The following is a 24,231-nucleotide window of genomic DNA, read 5'->3' on the forward strand; positions in this document are numbered from 1 at the left end:
AAATAGTTTTTTAAATGTAAGAACCATAAGGTAAGGTAATATGGCAACAGGGGTGTAATTATTAAAATGACACAAAGAAGAGACTTAAAATAACATTATAACCCACAGACACACAACCAAGAGACCTAAACTGATTAGTATTGGCTTGCTTCTATCACTAAACATCGCAATCACTAATACTACACGATGCAATCTGTTTGTAGTGGTGCACCTTGGGAAAAAAATTGCAAATTGGTGAAATTGGTGCAAGGCGCCATTTCCATTGAGAAAAATGGACAATCAAAGTTTGAATTTAAAAAAAAAACAAAAAACCATGGCTTGAAAAGTGAAAACTGCAGTAATAAAGGCCCCAAGTTGAAAAGTGCCAGAAAAATAAGTTTCACTATGTACTGCAACTTTACCAGTGCTGGCTTAAAAGAAAGGATGGTACATATTCGAAGAGGTAAACATGTTGTTCCCACATCATAACTGGAAAACTGTTCAATCGTACAGTCTGGTCCTGAGAACCTGGGCCTTCTTTGAAAGGCTGTTCCTTTTGAGCTCCATAACCAGTTTCTATAATACCTCGAAGGTATACTTTTCCAGTGGGTAGGTGAGGTTCAAAGTGTACATTAGTCCAAACAGCATTGCAGCTGCTAGGGTATAGTTATCCAAATCCTGCCAGACTCTCTAGCCTTCAAGGACTATCCCGATGTCCTCAGGGCTGCCATTGGCATCTCTTGACTTTATGATGTAAATTCCCATGGTTGTTTCCTTATTAGATCGTTGGATAATGGCTTCATCTGTGGCCTAGAAAATGCAGAATTCCAAAATTTAATTAAACAGAACACTGGTCAAAGAACATTATACCAAATCTTATTTTAATCTGTGTCACTATTCCAAAAAATGTTAACATTAACACATTAGGTGAACAAAAATGGATTCATTACAGCATGTGATTTGAGTCCTCAGAATGCTTAAAAAGGTAATGCATGAAGTGAAATCTCCATGCAAAGAAGCAGAATACTGTCAGAGCATAGAGAGGTGTTCAACTATGAACTCCACACATCGTTCTGATGCAGGTAAAAGAAAAAACAAAAACAAAAAACGCACCCATGGTAAATTGTGAAAATCCCAGGTGATTTTCAACATACTCCTGGCATAGAGTGACAAGCAGCATTTTGTTAAAATTATTATTTTCCCTAAAGTGTATACACAAATTATTTTTTCTTACCTGGGCCGTGGGCTCCAGAATGTTCTGCAGTCTTCTTCCTATTTGTCCTCCTCGCCTTTTGAAGACCTTTATGAGTTTGTCAGATAGCACATCTATCTGCGAGAGTAATCTGGACTGCAGTGGCATGGTGGTAATGCGCTTAAACTCTGCATTTATCTAAAAAGACAAGTTGTCACTGTAAGAGCCAAAGTCAATGTTTATGTTTTTCCTTTTTGTTTTGGTGGCACAGGTGGGTGTATAGCTTTACCTGCGTCTCAGGTGATGGTATGTGGGTGTGGTCACAGTCTATTTACCTGAGGTCGGTGTTCGCAGCAGGTGTGTTGGGTGAGTGGTTTGTGGGCAAACTTTTCTGTTGACCGTCATTTTTTGGCACACCAGTTAATCCATGCGCTAGTTGGAAATTGATTGAAAGCGCAAATGTTTGTTCTTGTTTTGTTCTTAAAATAAATGCGCAAAGTACAAGTTCAACTCATTATGGATTATTGGAGGCGCGTCACAGGGACACAACCAACTCAGCCGGCCGCGGCTTTATTTACGGATGAAAGTCGCAACATTTAGTCAACAGAAAACCCTTGTCTTTTATTGCACGCATCGAAACAATGAAGAGGATTTTTGGACATACGTTTTGGAGTCACGGAGATGTCAGATGAGTGGACGCAGTTCTCAAATGAGTAATTGGAAACGGCACCGTCACACTGGCATGGTGGAACGCAGCGCAACAGACACTTCAGAAGCGGTAGGACACGCGGATTCACTCTGTGTATTATTGGATGTTTTGAACACAGTTTGTAAGTGTCATCGCTTGTCCATTGGGGACATTGGTTTGATCTGCGTTGTGTGCGTGCGTGTGCTTGATTTGGCAAGCTGGAGGACTCTGCTCTGGTTTTGACAGCCTGTGACGCTGCTGCGCAATGGTTACACGGAAGAAAAGTATTGGCTGTGGTCTATCTTTGAAGCTGTGGAATATAATGTTGTTTTGATGCATGTGAAAAAGTGACGATGAGTGAAATAAAAGAAGCCGAACATGAACTGGAAGAAAAAAGATCTGCAAAACTGACGGCTAAAGCGCTTGCTTTTAAAATGGAAACTTTGCAGAAAGAGCGAAAAGCTCATGTTAACAAGATTAAAGGGTTAACTCGTGATATTAAAGAATTGATGAACAAGGATGACAATGCAAAAGCTGTGCTGCTTAACTTGGAAAAACTGAATGATTTGTATAAAAATGCCAAAGCAGTTCATGATGCATTCATTTTATTGATTCCTAAAGATGAACAAGATGCTCATATTGACTGGTTTGGACGCATAACAAAATGTAATGATGATTTTGTTGAAGATGTGAAACAGTGGCTTCTTGAAGCTGGAAGACCTTTTATGGAAAAAGACAATGAAGCTGAGAAAGTGCCTACTGCTGTTACTTTGGATGTGCCCGTTTCTGCTGAGACGGTTTTATCAAAGGAGACGGTTTCTTCCACAAATGATAAAAATAACATCTTAACATCCCCAAAGCAGGTTAAAACAAATTCTGACATACAAGATGAAATACAGCCAGGTGACAGTGTTTCAAACGTAGGAAGCAAAAAGAGTAAAATCAGTTCTTCAAGCTCAAACTCCAGAGCATCAAGTACAACATCAGCACGAATAATGGCTGAAGCTGAAGCAGCTGCTCTGATGGTAAGGCAAAAAGTGCTTAAGGATAAACATGCCTTGGAGGAACATGAAGCACAGTTAAGGAGACAGCGGGAGCAACTGGAGCTGGAAACAAATATAGCTGCCACGGTTGCAAAAATGAAAGTACTGAAAGGCTCAAAAGGATCCAGTATTAAAAGTAAACTATCAAAAATATCAGATGGTATGGAGTCATATTTTGAAAAGGGACAGAAGGTAACTCAAGTGTTGAATACTAGTCCGGATACTCCTGTACATGAAAGGCAACATGTGCATATCTTTAGGGAGCATAATGTTGCAGACTCACAATCCCTCTTAACCACAGGCAGAGTTCCAATACAACCTCAGACTCTTTCTGAAGATCCCTTGACATATCACTCAGACATTAGAAATTCACGTGAAAATAAACATGTATCTTCTCAAATTTCTAGTCATGAAGAAGACTGTAACATCTTATCTGTCATGAGTAAGCAGAACGAACTCACTGCTTTAATAATCCAACAACATAGTCTTTCTTCATTGCCTAAAAAGGAGATCCCAGTTTTTGATGGAGATCCACTTCAGTACCAGACTTTTATTAAATCGTTTGAACACAACATTGAAAGCAGAAATAAAAACCCTGGAGATTGTCTTTATTATTTGGAACAACACACAAAGGGTCAACCAAGAGAACTTGTAAGAAGTTGCCTACACATGACTTCAGAAGCAGGATTCAGAAAGGCGAAGTGTTTATTACGGCAGCATTTTGGGAATGAACATAAACTTGCCACGGCTTACATGAGCAAAGCACTTGCTTGGTCTTCAATAAAAGCAGAGGACACGAAAGCTCTTCAAGCTTACACAATATTCCTAAGAGGCTGTTGCAATGCTATGGAAGATCTCAGTTATATACAGGAGCTTGACATGCCTGCCAACATGTTAGCTATAACAAAGAAACTTCCCTACAGGCAAAGAGATAAGTGGAGAACTGCAGTCTGTGATTTCCATGAGAAGTGTAATCGACAAGCTACATTTAAGGATCTTGTGGAGTTTTTAGAAAAACAAGTGAAGATCGCATCTGACCCAGTGTTTGGGGACATCAAGGATATCTGCACGACAAACAGAGACACAAGAAAACTTAAGTCCCAAACTCACACAAGATTCAAAGAAAGTTCTTTTGCTACCTCTGTGATGGCATCTGAAAAAGAAAATAAAGTTAAGGAAAAGGAAAGAATAACACAAATGAGGAGTTGCTTGTTTTGCAAAGGTGAACATACCTTAGAAAATTGTCAAGAGCTGGAAAGAAAAACGCAAAAAGACAAAATCACTTTTCTAAAAGAGAATGGAGTCTGTTTCGGATGTCTTTCTAAAGGTCACATTAGTAGAGACTGCAAAAAGCGCCTCAGGTGCAAGACGTGTGGTTTAAAGCATCCTCAAATGTTACACATCTATCAAAAGACAATGAGTAAAGAACAAGAATCAAAGGAACAAACTCAAAATCGTGCCATAGTCTCTATTCAGACCAGTGCTCTTACTGGGGCCGGTAAAGATGAATTCAAACTTTCAATCGTGCCTGTGAAAGTTAAGGCCAAGAAAGGAAATGTAACATTGTACACCTATGCATTTCTTGACCCAGGCAGCACTGCATCATTTTGTACAGTAAAGCTGATGAATAAGCTGAAAATGCATGGAAGAAGATCCAACATTCTGTTGAGAACTATGGGACAAAATAAAGTTGTTGAAACGGATATTATTGCAGATTTAGAAGTTGCTGGACTAGACGGAAATGAGTTTTGTGATCTTCCCATTCTTTATACTCAGTTCATTATGCCTGTCCATATAGGAAACATTCCTCACCACAACGATATACTCCGGTGGCCATATTTGAAGTCTGTACATCTGCCAGAAATTGACTCTGAAATTGATTTGCTAATTGGCTCAAATGTGCCAAAGGCTCTGGAACCACTGGATGTCATTAGAAGTGTTGGAGATGGACCGTATGCTGTTAAAACTGTCCTTGGCTGGACAGTGAACGGACCTTTGGGTGAGACTCAAACTGAAGTTCACAATCAGCCACAGATAAGTGTCAATAGAGTTTCAGTGGTGAAACTTGATGAGCTGTGGAATCAGCAGTTTAAAACTGATTTTCCAGAGTGTGCCAGAGATGAGAAGGAACCTTCTAAGGAAGACCAACAGTTTTTGGATAAAGTTTCCAATACTGCTAAGATACATAATGGTCATTATTATATTGGACTCCCATTGAAAGACTTAAAGGTCTGCATGCCAGATAATAAAAGTGTTGCTGAACAACGCCTTCAGAATCTGAAGAAAAGACTTATGAAGAACTCCACTTTTCTGCAGGACTATAACAGCTTTATATCAGATATGATCTCTGAAGGTTATGCAGAAAAGGTACCAGAAGACAACTTAGAACGGACGGATGGCAGGAAATGGTATTTGCCGCACCATGGTGTTCTGCATCCGCAAAAGAAAACCCTTAGAGTGGTGTTTGACTGTGGAGTCAAGTATCAAGGAGTGTCGCTAAATAGCAAGCTCTTACAAGGTCCAGACTTGACCAGCACGTTAATTGGAGTTCTGACAAGATTTCGTAAAGAACCTGTTGTCATTGCTGCAGACATTAAGGCCATGTTTCACCAGGTTAAAATACCAGAGGAGGATCGAGATATGTTGAGATTCCTTTGGTGGCCCAACGGAGATTACACTCAAGCCATGGTTGAATACAGGATGACAGTACATGTGTTTGGAGCAACTTCATCTCCAAGTTGTGCAAATTTTGCACTAAGGAAATGTGCTGAAGATCATAAACAACAGTTTAGCCTTCAAGCCGTGGATGCAATGTTGAACAACTTTTACGTCGACGATTGTCTCGTCTCAGCAGCCACAGAAGAGGATGCGATCGATCTTTATCATGAACTCTGTGCCATATGCTTGAAAGGAGGCTTTCCACTGAACAAATGGATAAGTAACAGTCGTAATGTGTTGGCTGTAATACCTGAAAGTAACAGAGCAAGCAAAATAAAGGATCTAGACTTGATCAGTGATGAACTTCCGGTGGAAAGAGTTTTGGGCGTTCAATGGTGTGTGGAGTCTGACGTTTTCAAGTTCAGAATCACTCTAAGAGATCGACCTTTGACAAGACGTGGCATCCTTTCTGTAGTCAGCTCTGTTTATGACCCTTTAGGAATGTTGGCACCAGTAATCTTAACTGCTAAAAAGATTCTGCAAAATCTGTGTCGAAAAAAGATTGGATGGGATGATGCATTACCTGATGCGGTTATACAGGAATGGACTATTTGGATGCAAGAGCTCTACAAGCTGGAGGAGTTCAAGGTTGATCGTTGTTTTAAAACCAACAGTTTTGGAACTGTAAAAACTGCTCAGTTGCATCATTTCGCAGATGCATCTGAGGACAGCTATGGAACATTGACTTATTTGTTACTAAAGAACGAACGAGACCAGGCACGCTGTGCATTCATTATGGGAAAGGCACGTGTTGCTCCTTTAAAACCAGTTACAATCCCTCGAATGGAGTTAACTGCTGCCACCTTAGCAAGCAGAATGGATGTAATGTGGAAGAAGGAGCTGCAGATGGAACTGAAGGACTCAGTGTTTTGGACTGACAGCACCTCTGTACTGAAATATATCAACAATAAAACAACAAGGTTCCGCACTTTCGTCGCCAACAGAGTTTCTGAGATTGTCAAAGTTTCAAATCCTCAACAATGGAGATATGTGGACACGGATAACAATCCAGCAGATTTGGCTTCTCGAGGTTTAACAGTACAATCCTTTTTGAAAAATAAACAAACTTGGCTCTCTGGACCTCCATTTCTTCTACTACCACAAGAGGAGTGGCCTCAGAATCCTGATGAAGTGAAACAACTCTCATCAAGCGATGCAGAAATTAAAACAACAGTGAATGCTGTTCAGACGTCACAAGAAATGGATCCGGTTTCTCTCTTCATTCAGTATTTTTCATCCTGGACTCGGCTGAAGCGTGCAGTAGCATGGATTCTGAGAGTTAAAAAACTGCTTCTACATTACAGTAAAAGAAAACTACAGATTAAACATGATCCTGAACAAAATCTTGAACTTCAAATGAAGAAACACTGTCTGGACACGAGCAGTCTCAAAGTTGAGGAGCTGATTAGCGCTGAAATGGCTATAATCTCCTTTTGTCAAAGGAAGCGGTTTGCTGATGAAATCTCCTGTTTAACAAAAGGATCGAATGTTAAGAGAACCAGTCACATTTATAAACTTACTCCCATCCTGGAAGAAGGTGTGTTGAGAGTTGGTGGACGACTCAGTAGAACTGCAATGCCAGAAGAGAGAAAACATCCTGTTATTCTGGCCAAAGACTTCCACATTTCTAACCTAATCCTTCAACATGTCCATGAAGCGGTGGGTCATGGAGGTCGTAACCACATGTTATCTAAACTGCGTCAAAAATACTGGATTTCAGGTGTCACAGTACCTATAAGAAAAATTGTGGCTAAATGCATTGTGTGTCGGCGCGTAAATGCCCCACCAGGACAACAACAAATGGCAGACCTGCCCCTACACAGAGTAACTCCTGATGAACCACCATTCACGTATGTCGGAGTGGACTATTTCGGACCGTTTCTAGTGAAACGTGGAAGGACTACTGTAAAATGCTATGGTGTGATATTCACATGTTTAGCGTCAAGAGCCATTCATATTGAAATGGCATCATCACTGGACACAGACTCTTTTATCAATGCCCTTCGTCGCTTTATTGCTAGACGTGGTCAAGTAAAAGAACTGCGATCTGACAATGGTACCAACTTTGTGGGATCCCATCGTGAGCTGAAGGAAATGATAGCAGATTGGAATCAATGCCGTATACACAATACCCTTCTTCAAAAGGGCATTAAATGGACTTTCCATCCCCCAGCTGGCTCACATCATGGAGGTGTATGGGAAAGACTTATAAGATCTGTGAGAAAGATTCTTAATTCCACCTTAAATGTACAAAGTCTTGATGAAGAGAGCCTCAGGACTGTGTTATGTGAGGCTGAAGCTATTTTGAATGGCCGTCCTATTACAAAGGCTTCTACAGATCCAAATGACCTTGAAGCACTTACTCCAAACCACCTGTTGCTTCTTAAGACTGCACCATCATTACCACCAGGATGTTTTCAAAAAGATGACATATATGCTCGTCGCAGATGGAAACAAGTCCAATATATGTCAGATTTATTCTGGAAAAGGTGGATTAAAGAATATCTTCCACAACTGCAACAAAGACAGAAATGGTGCAACCCAAAACGAAACTTCATGCCAGGAGACATTGTGATCATTGTTGATGATTCCGCACCACGGAATTCCTGGATAACTGGAAAAATAGAAGAGACAATCCAGGACAAAAGGGGATTTGTTCGTCATCTTCGGATCAAGACAAAGACTGGATTCCTAAACAGACCTATAAATAAAGTCTGTCTTTTGCAGGAAACAGAGACTATTTAACATATTGGACTGACTGGATAATCTTTAAGTGACCTACTCCTTTTATTTATGGGTTATTAACTTCACAGATGGTGAACCACAAGTAGTAGTACTGATGCATGTTGCACTAAAGGGCGATTGACATGTTTTATGAACAAGCAAATGATGTAAGACTTGATTATTTTATAATTATTATTTAAAAGATAATAATTAGGGGCCGGTATTGTAAGAGCCAAAGTCAATGTTTATGTTTTTCCTTTTTGTTTTGGTGGCACAGGTGTATAGCTTTACCTGCGTCTCAGGTGATGGTATGTGGGTGTGGTCACAGTCTATTTACCTGAGGTCGGTGTTCGCAGCAGGTGTGTTGGGTGAGTGGTTTGTGGGCAAACTTTTCTGTTGACCGTCATTTTTTGGCACACCAGTTAATCCATGCGCTAGTTGGAAATTGATTGAAAGCGCAAATGTTTGTTCTTGTTTTGTTCTTAAAATAAATGCGCAAAGTACAAGTTCAACTCATTATGGATTATTGGAGGCGCGTCACAGGGACACAACCAACTCAGCCGGCCGCGGCTTTATTTACGGATGAAAGTCGCAACAGTCACATAAAAATGCTGTCAAAATCTCAAATCTCACAAGGTTACATCCACACAAAGTTGTTATTTTTTGTCATGTTACTATTTATTAGCTATGGGTCCCATGTTGCTGAGCAGTTCCATAGTTGCCCTTACTTCCATACCACCCAAAGCCTGTTTGCAATCACAGCAGTTGCCTCCTTCTGGCCATTTTGCAGTTCTGCCAAATGACCCAGAAACTACATCTATTATTGTCATATACACATCAAGGTCTTTCATTAATACTTAGTTAAATTAGTTAATTTGACCTTTCCAGAAAATTTACCTTACAGAATGTGAGATAACATATCGTTAGCTTCATAGCATAAGTGCCTAAGTCATTTTTTGGTCAAATTGAGATTTTTGCCTAACTTTACTCCCCTACCACTGCTGCATCATCCTGTCCGTCTGCCTATGTCATTGGCCAATCACAACACTCATAAGAGTCAAAAAACATACTTGCCTAAGTCATTCATTTGACTTAGGCAGTTTTACCATTGGACTTAGGCAGTTTTGCTACAATCAATTTGACTTAGGCAGTTTTGATGTATGCAAAATGGCTGATAAGAAGAAGAGGTTGACCGCAAGTGAAGCCCTTGCTCTTCTTTTTGATTCGTTTACATCTGGTAAAAGTTCATATTTTTTTAGTTTTTTGGTCACTAAATGTATTTTCATTCAATCAAAGAGGTTATGACCATGTTAAAAGATTACTTTTTTGTTGCAAACAAAGTATGATGGCTAGCTAACATTAGCGTTAGTAGTGTAGCATTAGCATAGTAATGTAGTACAAGCTAGCAGCTAGCTAACAGCAGCATGCTACCAGAGTAAATCTTTGGCAATTTCAAAGGCAATTTGAGCATTTTCAGCAAGTTTGCAAATTATATTATGTTTCAAACATTTGCTTTTTATTAGGAGGAGAGTCTAAGGACGGGGGACGCCCTGGGTTCATTGTTAATTGTTAAATTGGACTTTATATTGACTGTGTTCAAATGACTGATACTTGTTGAACTCTATTGCCAGTAATATTCATGTAGCCCTTTGAGGCGACTGTTGTTGTGATTTTGGGCTATACAAAAATAAATTGATTTGATTTGATATTAATAGTACAAATTGATTTTTTTTTTTTTTTTTACATAGCAGACATTTTGACTACACAAGTAGATTTAGATGTCATCTTGATTTACCATTTTAAGATACTCCAACAGCATTTTATTTTCTGTTGTATCATCAGGAAAGGAAGTTGATGTGAACTTAGAGGAGTTGGTGGATATAGATGAGGGAGAAGGAGGAAATTATGTTGATATGGGGCAACAGACTGATAAGCAGCCAGAGGAAGGAGAGGAAGATGAAGGAGAGGAAAAGAAAGGGGAAGGAGAGGAAGATGAAGGAGAAGAAAAGGAAGGGGAAGGAGAGGAAAAGGAAGGAGAAGGAGAGGAAGATGAAGGGGAGGAAAAGAAAGGGGAAGGAGACGAAGATGAAGGAGAAGAAAAGGAAGGGGAAGGAGAGGAAAAGGAAGGAGAAGGAGAGGAAGATGAAGGAGAGGAAAAGAAAGGGGAAGGAGACGAAGATGAAGGGGAGGAAGAGGAAGGAGGGGAGGTGGAAGCAGAGGAAGAGGAAGCCAGTCCAACCCCCAGCACTTCTGCTGTTCGTCACAAGCGTCCACTGCCCCATACGTGGAAGAAAAATGTCATCAAAGAAAAGCGTCTGAAGGGAGAGAATTACAAGAATACAATGGGACAGGAGAGACCACCAAAGGCCATGGGCCCACCATGCACATCACAGCACTGCTTCAAGTCAACGAAAAGAAGTTGTGAGCTACTGACTGAAGTTGAGAGAAGAGGAATCTTCAACAATTTCTGGTCCATGCCTTCCTGGGAGACACGCAAGGTGTATATCCAGACTGTTGTTGAAAATGTGCCCATAAAACAGAAGAAAGGTGGTGTTGATTCAAGGAGAACAACATCTCTGCTATACCACCTGCAACTCTCAGATAGATGCAAAATACCTGTGTGCAAAAATCTTTTCTGTTCCACACTTGGTATTGCCCTGAGAACCATTGGATCATGGTTAACTGCAGGCATGAAACCCAACACTCATACCCAGCCCAACCCCAAGATCAACAAGACTGGTCCTCATATGCCAATATCAGATGGAGACCAGGCCTTCCTGAAAGAGTGGCTCTCTGGAATACCTACAGTCCCATCCCATTACTGCCGCCAGGTTCCCTCTTATCAGAACAAGAAGTTCCTGGAGCCAGGAACAGTTTTGAGAGAGCTTCACAAGGAATACCAGAATGCTGCCAATGAGAATGGAAAGCGTGCTGTGAGTGAGACATACTTTCGGAAGGTTTTTGGAGAGCAGGATTACTCTGTGTTCATTCCAAAAAAAGACCAATGTGACATCTGTGTAAGCGCCAAGGTAGGAAATACAGATGAGGATGCTCTTGCTACACACTTGAGATTGAAGAGTCAGGCTCAAGCTGAAAAGGCTGCAGACAAAAATGAATCCAGTGACACACTTTCAGTGTGGACAATGGACCTTCAACGCGTTCTTCTTTGCCCCCAGACAAAAGCAAGTACAATGTACTACAAAACTAAATTACAGATGCACAACTTTACCTGCTTCAACATGAACAACAGAGATGGGTACTGTTATGCTTGGGAAGAACATGAAGGCTCCCTCAGCAGTGAGGTTTTTGCACATCTGCAGTCCAACCACTTTGAGTCTGTCCTACAGGCCAACAGAAACATTGAGAAAGTCATTGTCTGGAGTGATGGCTGCGGGTATCAGAACCGGTGTGCTACCATCAGCAACGCCTACCTTTACCTGGCCATGAAGCATGGTGTCAGCATTGAGCAGAAATTTCTAGTTGCAGGCCACACACAGATGGAGTGTGACTCCATGCACAGTCTAATTGAACGGCGCATTGTGCAAGACGTTTACACTCCACGAGATTACGTTGTCATCTTTGAGGCTGCACGCATTAATCCATCCCCATACAGGGTGACTCAACTATACCACAATGACTTCATGAAGTTATCTGGCACCTATGTCACCAATATTCGACCCGGCAAAAAAGTTGGGGACCCCACAGTCCATGACCTCCGGGCTTTGCAGTACTTGACTGATGGACGGATCAGGTACAAGCTGGATTTTGAATCTGACTGGGAAGACCTGCCTCGGCGCATCAGCATACCCGACAACAAGCCATTCAAGTGGATCCCACTCTTTCCTGCTCAGTTGCCATCACCCTGAGGAAATACAGTGACTTACAGTCAATGAAAAATGTACTACCAAGAGTGGCCCACAAGTACTATGATGATCTTCCTCATCAGTAGTATACATAGCCTACCAAATAGTACACACACACACACGCACGCACGCACGCACGCACGCACGCACACACACACACACACACACACACCCGCACACGAAGAGAAAGAGAGAGAAGAGAGAGACAAACACACACAGACAGATACAAACACACATAGACACACGCACACCTCTTTTATGAGCCTACAGGCCTCCTCTGCAAATTAATGGGTGGGTGAGGTGAAGTGAGTAAGTCTCCTTACTCTAGCTGCCATTTTGTGATTAAAATTGAAAAGTTACAGTGTGTTATGGTTACATTATAGTATGTCATGTTCATTTTATAGTTTGAAGAAAAACTGCCTAAGTCATAGGCATAATCTGCCTAAGTCACTTTTATTAGACAAAAGAAATGATGTTGGGTTTTGTTCTTTTTCCATACTTTTCCTCACATATACTTAAATGTTCTGTGAAAATATCAATTAAAAATATGCATGTGATATTTAGAAAATTAGTTTTTTCTTGTTTTCCGAAAACACAAAAAAATGACTTAGGAAATTATGCTATCAAGCTAACGATATGCAAATCTTCACCCCCCCCCAACAGAGCCCACCCCATGGCAAACTAGCTTATTTAACTGTTTAACTAAAACATTTTAGGTACAACCAGTTAACTAAATGGACACGAGTTTGTTAGTCTGTATTTACTGAGAAAAAACAAGCGAATGTGACTGGGCACACACTGAAAAAAAGCTAATGCACATAATATTGTCCTGCAGCTTAAGCTAGCATTATCGTTAGTTAACTTAAGGAATGACTTGTTTTTTCCATTATGTTGCTCAACAGGAATTCATGAGAAAAACTTCCCCATATAATGGATGTTCTCTTCGTTTCCTCTCAAACATGTAGTTTTCAGTTTACCTCGACAAAGTAAAGCTCAGCACCAAACGTAAACGAAGCAACGACAAAAAATGGCGGACCGCCACAGTGAATTTTCCCTCGCAGAACAGCCTAACATTGGCCTTTCATGGTTTTCGATAAACAGCCCACATACCTGTAAAATAACAACACCCCAGTAAAAGTCCACATATATAAAGGGTCTACACTCTTTCTCACTGGTGTGTTAGCTTTAAAATCCTATTTACCTTCAAGTGTAAAACTCCAGATGGTAGTAGATTTTCCAAAGCGAGAGACAAAAATGGCGGACAGTGCAGCCGATTTTTCCTTTCCAGGGGGCGGAGCTTGAGGATAAAACACGACTAACTTGTTTCTTTTCAACATGATTTGTTCTAAAAGAATGAATATTCTTAAAGAATATGTGAAAATTAAAAGACAAAAATATGTTTAGATGTGAAATTTAAATTAGTCATGCTGGATATATGAAGTAATTCTATGCAGATTCAACAACCACCCTATTGCATTTTTTTCAGTGATGCAGCCCCTTCAGCAACTGAAGAATTTGAAAGTAAATTAAAACAAAATATAATTTTACATTAAATAAAAAAGTTTTAAACTTAATTAAAATAAAACATGTCTTAAATGAAAATAAGCAAACTGTCATGTTTATTGCTGCAATAAAAAAAGTTAAACACATTTGGACAGTGAAGGAATGTCAGGATTCTTGCTCAGAAAAAGGATCAACATGCTCTGAAGTCAGAGCATGTTCCAGTCCACAAAAACTTTTTTTGTAACAAAATATCAATTTCTGCTGTCCCTGTATCGATACATTATTAGCAAACAAAATATCACGATACTACACAGTATCGATTTTTTCCCCCACCCCTATTGGTTACATGGTATCTCTGACTTGGTCAGCCAAAAAAGATGCATTTTCTTATTTTCATTTCCTTTTGTGTTTGCAGTTTCAGCCAGCCTCAAAGTGCAGAGATTGTCTGACCTGTCAGGTCCACACAAAAGTGATGTCAGACTGTGTTTCATGACTGTGCAATACAGAATGTAAAAATCAGATACTTTATACCTATTCTGCTAGATGATTTAATATAAACAGTGTCCCACATCCTCACTTTAAATTGAACAACTTTTTTTTTTAAGCCATTAAGATAATTTACATACTTCAATTACTGCTACTGGCAGTTTTTTCTGTCTAGCATGCAAGGATAACGCACAGAAAAAGTGAAAATTCTTCTGCTTACACTGTGCGAAGCTGAGAAAGTGCTCATAGTGCTTTAATGTTTGCCATTATGATGTTCTCACATGTGCTTCTGTGGCAGACACAGAGGGGGGAAATTTAGGCAGTTTATTTGTCTATGTTAGTTGTAGACTGTTAGATGAAAACGGGTACAAAAATGAGATACTCTACCAGACAAAATGTGTGATTCAGAGTTTTTCCAGAAAGGCTGTGATGCCTGTTGTGTGGTGGAACAATATATCAGACTTGGGTGACAAATAGTTACTCCATGCTACAAGAGCATTTTTTATATATGTGGAGGCTTCAGGATAAAATGTAACTGATTTTAAATACAACAGCACTTAATTTTAATAATAATAGTCAGACTGAACTGAGACCTGAGCTCTCAGTTTAACTTGATACACACACACACACACACACACACACACACACACACATACAAAGAGCAAAGTCCCTGCCCACGGATTGCACTATCCATCATCTGCCCATGAAAATCTCTTCTCCTCCACGGCACACTTCATTTCTGTGCCACACTTCCTGTCATTTTACTGCTGCCATCCATCTCTCCTTATCCCCTCCCTTTATCAGGTGAGCAAGGTCCTCACTATCACAGATATATGCAGCAGCTTCTCCAATGCCCTAGACTAGGAAATGTGTAGACTAGAGAGAAAGAAAAAAATATCCGACACACATGTATTTATTAACCCTTTTGTTTTGTCTTATTAGTATCGTTCATGCAAATCATTGTAAGCATTGAGGCATCATTTTCTCCCTTTGCATTCCAGTGTGCTGTTACCTAAGCACCATCTTTATTTTTCCTTGACTCCAGACAGCCATCCTGCCTTCCTCAAGAGACAGGGCTTACTGTAAAAGCTTTTGGGGTTATTATGCCGAAAGATACAAAGTTTGTCTTCATAGAAGCATTGGCAAGATTTATGGGCGAGCCTATTAGCCTAAAGAGTTTTCAAAGGCATCTGCACCTTCCCCTAACAAAGAAACCCAAGGCAGCTCAGTCTATGCTAAACTGAGCGGTAGCAGCGATAATGGTGGTTTTAGCAGTATCATCATTTACATCTTTTTAATGTCCCATAATTCACCTGTTTACCAATTATTCTTCAAAGGAGTTAAACACCTTACATTCATGCTAGCTGCTCTGGAATACTGTAACTAGTGTCCCTTTGAAGTACAAGCTTACATCAGCATGCTTACACGCTCAGAATCACAATGCTAGCATGCTACATTTAGCTGGTTTTCGACATACTCTGCATGTTAAAATTGATGCTAACATCAGCAATAACTGACAACTGATTAGGTGGATGGAAACGGCAGTACTTTTGATTATACCTCCAAAGTGCTGGTATGCAAGGAGCTAGATGAAAATGCTAGATGGTAGAAATGCTAGAAGGAGCTAGATGGTTTTTCATTTCTGTCTGTCTTCACATATGTTGTTGGATATTTGGTGGTGATATAAAAAGGAAATGCAAACCTCACAGTGCTAGAGGAAATAGAATAGAGGATCCCTTTAATCTCTGATTCTAGTAATAAACAGGAGCAAAGTAGCGTGCCTACCAATATAACTATTCCGGTAATAATCTAAAAAATATCGGGGCTAGATGGCCGAATGGATGGATAGATGGACCTAACTAGTCCAAAATATTTTTTTTCTATTGATATGCTTATTTTTCTTAAAGAAGTGCTCATAGATAAGCTGCTCTGAAGCACAGACCATATATGTTTGTACTAATCGATGTCTGTACCCATATGGAAAAGAAATAGTAAAAACTTATATGGGATTTACTCATGAAAGTGGCCACTTTCTCATTACTTTCATAGATTGTTTTAGTAAGTATCCAAAACATACAAGTTTCATTATATAAATTTTCAAGGGATCTTATATCTGTTTTCACTCTTATATGCTTTTCATACAAGTTTCACACAAGACAGATACAAACTTTGTAAGATTTATATGTATCTTTTCCATATGGGTAATCTTCATAACTGTAGATATTTCAGTCTGAACCAAAGTAGGTGACAAACCAACTTCCCCATACCTAGAGCTTAATGTAGCAAAAAAGCAAGCAAATACAGAAGTGATTCTAATGATAGGATAATGGTAGGGTTAGCTTGCAAAAGAAATAGGATTAGCTTTGTTGGTGATCAGTATTTCCTTCCTTCCTTTCTTCTTTGTAATTAAAAATGTCTTGAAAGTATAACTAAAATGCCTGTGTTTAAATATCTGGATATATAGTATAGAAAACTGAAACTGAACAAAAAAGATTAACACATAGCGTTAGCAACAGGTTTAACATGTTCTGACTAAGATGGTGGCTCAGTGTTCAAACCTTTCCTCATCGCCTCATAAAGTCTCAGAAAGGAAACAAAAAGTAATATTGCCATTTTAAGAGTTGAAAAATCATTTCCATCTTTTTAACTGTTTATCCAGCTTGGGTTTTAAATAATGTAATGCTCAATACAAATTATTAATTTGTCAAGTGTGAAGGAAAAGTCTAAATTTTAGCTTTCACAGTTGTATTCTAGTGCACAGACAGCTGTGTTTTTACAATTTAACATTTATAAACAATCAGATGTAATTCAACTTACTTAGGACAGGAAATGGTGGGTGACACAAGCTGTGGACTACTTTGTCATAAGGGTTTGTGCACCTGTCCACTCTAATGAGCACATGACATAATTGAATACTGTAACCAAAATACACTATCAAAGTTCATTATGACTGGGCAATACTGTCCTTTAATGTGAACTTTACCCTCCTTTCTCCCTCTCCTCACCCCCAACCAGTCACCGTAGATGGCTGGCCCCTGCCCAAATCTGATTCTGTCAGCGCTTTCTTCTTGTTAAAAGGGAGTTTTTCCTTCCCACTGTCACCAAGTGTTTTCTCACTGGAATTTGTCTGATTGTACGGAATTTCTCTGTATTTTTGCAGGATCTTTAGCTTACAATATACATTACCTTGGCATGACTATTATGGTGATTTGGTGCATCATAAATAGAATAGAAGTGAATTGAATAAATGAAACAATGTATGTGAAGATATATGAATTTTACAAGTTATTAATTTTCCTCTGAGTGCAGATTAGCCTGCACCAAGCAATATATATTTGTATCAGACATAAGTCTGCAAGCCAAGTCTATTCCGTGTATTTGATTTGAGTCCTACTGTACTGTCAAGGGGACATCCTGGTATTTCCATGTCATGGAATGGGATGGAAGAAGGCCAGACATTTGAGTTCGAAGGTGAATAACTCACAGGAGGACATATCAGCTTCTGAGGAAACTAAACAGGTACAAAGTGACAGCACCAACTTTCAATGTATAAGCTAGCTGAATTTTTTTTAATGTGTAGAAGAGGAATTAAGAGCATTTTCAGCTGAAATCACACACACACACACACACACACACACACACACACACACACACACACACACACACACACACACACAAATATATAAATATATAGAAAACATAATAAGTAAGAGTTTAATTTCTTAAACTTTTAACGCAGTTTTATTTATAATTAACATTAGATTTGCCAAAATTGCATTAAATCGTGCCTCTCTTTGTCTTTGTGAATTAACTTTAGCCCCACCTGCTGAACTTGGCTGAAGCTGTTTTGAACATGAAACATGAAAACAGGCTAGTGCGTCCCACAACCAGCGGGGTTGCAGGTGCTCTGATTACATCAAACATAAAATAGGTAACCGGGTTTTTAAAGATGTCAGAGCACATTAACCAGAGGCAGGTGCTCCACTCTGAAGGCAACCCTAAAACTGAAACCCTACCAGATCTGAGGACATTTTTCAGCTATCTGCTCATAGCATGACCCAGATACCCGTGGATACTGGGTCCTCGTAGAACCTTATCACTAGTTCAATAAGATTCTTGAAGATAGGTATGGTGAGATCTCTCTTAAACAGTGTGCGACCAGGCTGCCCCAATCTGCCAAGACTTGGACTCAAAAAAGTTTAATTGGGTGGTGGTGGGCGATATCACAAGATCACGTGAGATTTTAAACCACTGGGGTTATAAAGGCAGAAAAGCATACATACACCACCTATATGCTTTTGCCATTTATTGTTGCTTAATCTGTCAAGGACAAAAATGTAAAGAACATTTTGTAACAAACTGCGGTGGTTACTCTGTTGCCACCCAGCAAGAGTTCGATTCCACCAACTGGCCGGGGCCTTTCTGTCTGGAGTTTGCATGTTTTCCCTGTGTTTGTGTGTCTCTAGGTTAGGTTAACTGATGATTCTAACTATGTAAACAGGCAGAGGAAGTGTGAATGTGGGTGCAAATGGTTTTCTGTCTCCCTGCGATAGACCTGTCCAGGGTGTGCCCCACCTCTTGCCCTACGAAAGCTGCTCCAGGCTCCTTAGGCTCCTAGAAAGCTGGTATGTTGACCTTTCACCTGGCCATCCTAAAAAAAGTATGACTCCCTGTACACATTACTGAGCAAAATCCTTTCTCACTCAGCCTTCTGTCATACCACACATGGTCACGTGTGTGTGAAATGGATGGTGTGACCTATCAACTTAGCTTAAGGTGATAACCAACACATTAGATCACATCATCAAGGTAGACCCGACATCCACTGCAAGGGAAAGAAGATAAAAAAAAATAAAAGTAAGAGCTTTGATAAAAGAAATTGCTGTAGGATGTTTCTTTCATCCACAGTACCTACAGTTATCTAAAAGGGTCAAAATATCAACACACTTTTTCCCCCTGGGTCTTAGACGGTTAAAGCACATTTAGCTTTTAGAGTTTTAGTTCACTCTTAAGCTTTACTACATCACGCTATGCTGTCTACACATGCCTCCACCTTCACATCAAAATGTCCCCAGTGTCTCCAAAAATGGTGTATGCTTCACAATACTGATTTGAAATTTGCACCAAAGTATACAGAACATTGTATAGCATAACAAACTGCAGAGTTCGGTTCATTATCACTATTCAGACTTGCTCTATAGTCTTTGTAAATGATCCAACTGCTTTCCCTGTTGGTGTTTTTATCATCTGTTTTCCACACATTTCCTCACTGTCAGATGGACTGATAAAGTTTCAGTTAAAGGACTAATAGCATGTGACAGTTTAATGCGCTTGGACTGTGTAACTTTGATCATGATAAAATGAAGCGAAACCGAATTTTATTGCCTTTGAAAGCTTCTGTGATCCACCAGAATGTAACAAGACAACGAGCGTACAGTAATGCTGATGGCCCTCTGAGGCCACTCCCAGCACTTTTAGCGGGCATAAGTATATCCAGCTGACAATGCTAGTTGAGCAGCTGAAGCTGACTGGGATTTCATCATATAGGAGGTATTTAAATATAAAACAAGGTATTCTAAAAATGTATTTTTTGACCTATGGGTTGCACCACAGCTACTATAACTCAGTGTTGCATGTGTCAGAGCTGGCCTGTGAAGAAATGGAAAATATGGCCTCAAAGTGTGACTCATCATAAAATACATGCATCACTTTTTCTTGTATCTCATGGCCAGGTGCATGTGCATCATTAGCTGATGGCAGCAAAATGCACTTGAAGGGTGGAGAAGGACAACAGCTTGACGCTCTTGGCAGTTCTTCTTGGGAACACTTTGTTGACTTTCCTTTGACATTACCACCTATCTAATCCTAGCAGCTCCATACTGTGGTGGTTAACATTCACTTGACAAGATCAAGCATCTTTGGGATGTACGTGGAACAAAACAAGCTTGATCGATGGACTCCCCACCCTATCTAAAAGAAGAACACAAACCTAAAGGAGCTTTAGGCACACAGGACACCTTATGAGGTTGATGTCTTGAGGAGTTAGAGGTGTTTTCGAAGCAACGAGAGGAAATTCACAATATTAGAGAGATTCTTTTAATATTGTGGCTGTGGAATTGTATGTGCTGTTTTTCATGGGTACACACCATGTAGTTATATATATTTTACCATCAATCACAGTTATCAACTTTATGAAAGTGCTGGAGAGAATCAGCAAAGTCATTAAGATTCAACTTCTGTGACCCTGTGCAAAATTTCTTGTCAATCAATATAATAGTCATTGATCTATTTCAGTCAACTGAACTGAACGGCTGATATTGCCAGGCTGTTCTATTTAACAAAATGTGCACTTGTGAAAAATCTAATTTGAGACTGGAGCGTACGTTCAGCCCACACAAAGGGACTATCGGACCACTTGGCTGATTGCTGTTGTAAACATTGCAGACTCAAATATCGATCTGCTTTACAATCAATCAAACGGCGAGTGCTTGTCAGGGTCAGAGGAGACACTAATATCTTGCACAGATGTGGATTTATGGTTTGCGTGTCCCTCCCATCATTGATTTGTCGCCCCTCTCTTTTTTGTTTTTCAACATATTTGGTATCCCGCTGTGTTAGACTCATAGCTGCACCCCTTGGAAAATCCCTGCATCCATTTCCCATCGTCTTCTTACCACCTTTGCCATCTTTTTTCTGGTTTGTTCTTTTTTCATTCATTCACTCCTTCGATAAATAAATGGCCTGTATTTGTATAGCGCTTTACTGGTCCCTAAGGACCCCAAAGCGCTTTACACATCCAGTCATCCATCCATTCATGATGGCAAGCTACATTGTAGCCACAGCCACCATGGGGCGCACTGACAGAGGCGAGGCTGCCGGACACAGGCGCCACCGGGCCCTCTGACCACTACCAGTAGGCAACGGGTGAAGTGTCTTGCCCAAGGACACAACGACCGAGACTGCCCAAGCCAGGGCTCGAACTGGCAACCTTCCGATTACAAGGCGAACGCCCAACTCTTGAGCCACGATTGCCACCATAAAGAAAAGCACCTCTTGAGGTGCTGTAGGCCATTAAGTAGTAAATAATCCCAGGCAGCGCTGACTCTTGGCGCTTATGTGGGACGACTGCAAATGACCATGAGAGACAGAGGAGTGAATGAATGAAAAAAAAAAGAGTTTCTCATACAAATTGGTATGAGAAACTCCTTTGTTCCTTTGTTCTCTTTTCATTCATTCGTCCACTCATCTTTCTCTCATGGTCATTTGCAGTCGTCCCACATGAGCTCCAAGCCTGTCATTAGAGCTACCTGGAATTATTTGCTGCTTAATGCCTCAATGAATGAAAAGGGAGCAAAAGAACAAATGAGTTTCTCATACGTTTGTTCTTTTTTCATTCATTCACTCCTCTTTCTCTCATGGTCATTTGCAGTCTTCCCACATAAGCTCCAAGAGTCAGAGCTGCCTGGAATTATTTACTGCTTAATGGCCTACAGCAGCTCACACAAGCCCAGAGGTGCTTTCCTTTATTTATCGATTTTCATTCCTTTTGTCTTACTGTGTGCTGTTCCCGAGAGTGGTTGCGTGTGCTGTGTGCAGGACAAGTCCACAACAAATAGATAAAAAGCCCAAGGACGTCCTGTACATCTGAGCTACTGGCGAAATGGCCCGTGGATTGAAAGATTGATTGAGTTGATGTTTGAAGGCTAATCGGCTGTTAGGCTGCTTGGTGATTCATCTGCTGCCTGTGCCTGTGCCTCTGCCTGTTTACGTAATTTACAGTATGCATGTGCCACACTATGCATGCATGTGTGCATACACTGTGACAAACTGCTGTAAGAAATACTCTCACAGTGCCATAGTGTGAGATAGGTATTTTCTACTCTGTTAAATATTTCCTGGTTCCCATATAATATTGCAACCTACTGTGAAAAGAATTGCATTCAGGAGGAGATGCCAGCTTGTTGGTCTTATATTGTTTGTCATCCTATTTATGTTGCACTGAACTGTTGCCATCCTACAATCATCTCACAGAAAGGAATCAGGATTGTGCAATTGTTTTCCACAAAGGTTGTTGTCCAGAGACCCTTACTCTATGTCTATGTGCTTTACAAATTAGACTAAGTTCAAGTCTATTTTCAGTTGATCTGCATATCAGTGAGACACAGATTTTTGTATGTTTCTCTCTCTTTGCATCTTAAACCTTGACTTCATTGCCATGTCATTATATCACAGGTTAACATTTAATAGTAGAATATTGTGTTTTTTAGACAGCTCTTAAAGATGGGCAAAAAGTCTCAGGGCTCTGTGTGTGGCAGGCGGAGGTGAGGATCCAAACGCAGGACTCGTGAAGCCAAATTTCAACAGAAAACCACAGCTTTATTGCTGGCAAAGCACAAAACATGAACAGACCAACAAACACTGAGAACCAGAAACACACAGGCACAATCTGATGGTACAACACAACAGAGAGCACAGGAACACACAGGGCTTATATACACAGGGAGGTAATCGGGGAATGAGAAACAGGAGGGAGACACAGCTGGGAGAAATTGGACTAACGAGACAGGGGAGCAGTAGAACTGAACACACTCACATGAGACACAGACCTTCACAATAAAACAGGAAATAAGAAACCACTAAACAAAGACGCAGACAGAGAGGCAGACAGAATATAACACATGCAACTCAAACAATACATGAAACAACAAATCCTTAAACACGGATAAACAGAAACAAGAAACTAATAATAATCTATCATCATCATCACCACAAGCACTACAAGAGAATAAGAAAACAATCCATAATGCAAAAACACACCAAAATAACTGAAACACAGATTTATCATAAAACCCAACAAAGCACCAGAGAAACATAAAGAACAATCTATCATTCAAAACTAAACCAAGACATAAAAAACTCAAAATGCTGGGTCAAACTGACCCAGAACCATGACAAAAAGGCCAATAGTATATATGAACAAAGTAAGATTCTTAATTGCTGGTATATTATCAAATCTATACATTCTATATCTAATATTTCCATTCATCATGAGAGAAGCTACACCCTGTACACCTCAGACTTTCAGTGTAACTCCAGGTCAGAAATATGATAATATTCTGCAGTATTAGTGATGGATGGTGGTCTGGAAGGAATCATCTGCTTCTGAATGTGAATGAGACCAGAGACGAGACCAGAGACATGGTGATCATCTTCAGAAGGAAGACAACGGCTATCCTGGGAAAGCATGTTGATATGGTGAGGTAGTATGGCATCCACGTTGAACTGGAAGACCAACACAGTAAGTGAAGTGTATGCAAAAAAAGCAAGCTGACATCCATCAATGTCTACAGTAAATGATGGAGATTTTCAGTCACCCAGGACTTCAGGACTTGTAGCAAGTGCAGTGTACTTTGCTGTTGTCTGCCGTGGGAGCAGATAATATTATCATTATTATTTTTACTATTATTATTATTTCAACTGGTGTAACAAAAGAATTTCCCGAAAATGGGATAAATAAAGTATTTGGGGTATATACGAGTCCAATGGTCAACACAATTCAACTGCTGAATTTCAAAATCATCTAAATGTAAAAACAGAATAAGAAGAAATAGAACAAAGCACACGCTAAAGCTCCAGTGGTATTATTAATTGAAGAAATATTTACAGAGCGCTGCAGTGCCTCATCCTGTCTTTGGTTGAGTAGGAGCCAGTTACAGCGTTTGTGTATGTGTGTGTTAGAGGGGGTGGATGGGGCTTTCACCAAAATGACCGTTTATGTAACACCAGGAAATAAATAAGTAAAGATACAGAGATCACAGTCCCCAAAAAGGAGCATTAGATGAATGGCAGAGGTGGAGGTGGATGACACCACTGTTGCAGATACACGGCTCCCCGCCTCCACCTTTGCGAGCACGATGAGGACGATGGTGATATCGCCAACCCAACAATCCTCCCATTGCATTTTTTTGATCAATGAGAGAGAGAGAGAGAGAGAGAAAGGGGGAGGGAGAGAGGGGGGGGGGGGGTATTTTCAGC

General features: G+C 40.1%; 1 long non-coding RNA gene across 1 annotated transcript; it reads right to left on the minus strand.

Moving 5' to 3' along the window:
• Window positions 1-318: 318 nt before the first annotated feature.
• LOC143419702 (uncharacterized) lies at window positions 319-13,648 on the minus strand. Its single transcript, XR_013099715.1, has 3 exons — window positions 13,409-13,648; window positions 1,214-1,369; window positions 319-789 (listed from the first exon to the last, which is right to left on the minus strand). It is a non-coding gene; the product is annotated as an uncharacterized LOC143419702 (long non-coding RNA).
• Window positions 13,649-24,231: the final 10,583 nt, after the last annotated feature.

This window comes from Maylandia zebra, linkage group LG7, assembly GCF_041146795.1.
Source record: "Maylandia zebra isolate NMK-2024a linkage group LG7, Mzebra_GT3a, whole genome shotgun sequence".
NCBI lineage: Eukaryota > Metazoa > Chordata > Actinopteri > Cichliformes > Cichlidae > Maylandia > Maylandia zebra.